The following is a 1,335-nucleotide window of genomic DNA, read 5'->3' as shown; positions in this document are numbered from 1 at the left end:
TCAGAACGTAACGGCAGACGAAATACCGCTAAGCATTTCGCCCGGCGTGCTAACGTTTCTTGTTTCTTTATTGCCCACAAGGGGCTAAACATAGAGGGGACAAACAAGGACAGACAAAGGGATTAAGTCGATTACATCGACTCCAGTGCGTAACTGGTACTTAATTTATCGACCCCGAAAGGATGAAAGGCAAAGTCGACCTCGGCGGAATTTGAACTCAGAACGTCACGGCAGACGAAATACCGCTAAGCATTTCACCCGGCATACTAACGATTCTGCCAGTTCGCCGCCCTGTTCTTACATATATTTCGATATGCGTGATGATGGTTCATTTTTCTTGTGTTAAATATATCTGCTTATGCAATATTTAATATATCAAGACACAAGTCGAGAATATACTGTATTCTTCATTTAATTCTTTTGAACACGTGAAATATTTTTTGCTGTGTGGAGTTCATTTTAATTTTAATATATAAAGAGATACACATACAAACATCCATCCGTCCATCCAGCCATCCATTCATACATACACACACACACACACACACACACACACATACACACACACACATACATACATACATACATACATACAATTGATTCGAAACCGTTGGCGAGCACGCACACACAGATGTCCTACACTGGAGTATTATAAATAGGTGGAACTTCCGCAGTTGGGTCCAACGGTAATATTCAGCAGAGAACGAGCAAATGAGAACTGTGATCTACAATCTGTCCCAATGTGTATTAAAAGAATATGTGAAGTATCAGCACATCGAAACCACTGAAATCCCTAGCAAGACAGCTGAATATGGGTATTGTTTGATTTGAATAGCATGTTGATTTTTCTCATTATTTCCAACAAATTCCTTTTAATTGTAATACTAACATACAGAGCCTCACTTTCTTACACGTTACTATGCTGATTAAATTACTGTAACCTTACCCAGTCTTTCTTTGCGACTCACATTTCTTTCTTCTCTATACTGTCTTTTCTCAATCTCATTCTACTCTTTCCTCAAGAGCTCGATTTCACCTTGCAACTGCTTCTCTTATAGCTTGGCCTATTATATTTCTTTCTCAGTTCAGTTCCATTATCAAACACACCAATTTCTCTTCTTTCCATTATATAATCCTGTACGACATCCAAACACGTAATTGTTCATTCATTTTTTTTTTCCTTTTAGCTTTTAACATCATACTAGTGTTGTCATGTTGTTTACTTTTTATCGTAAAAGATTGATAGCTTCCTTCTGTTTTCCTGTCTTCGTTGCTATATCTCATCCATATATTTTCATGTTTATGCTTTTTCGGTTTCAGTCTACAAGATTAAAC

This window comes from Octopus bimaculoides, chromosome 11, assembly GCF_001194135.2.
Source record: "Octopus bimaculoides isolate UCB-OBI-ISO-001 chromosome 11, ASM119413v2, whole genome shotgun sequence".
In the NCBI taxonomy this organism is placed as follows: Eukaryota; Metazoa; Mollusca; class Cephalopoda; order Octopoda; family Octopodidae; genus Octopus; species Octopus bimaculoides.
Note: the sequence above shows the minus strand (reverse complement) of the source record.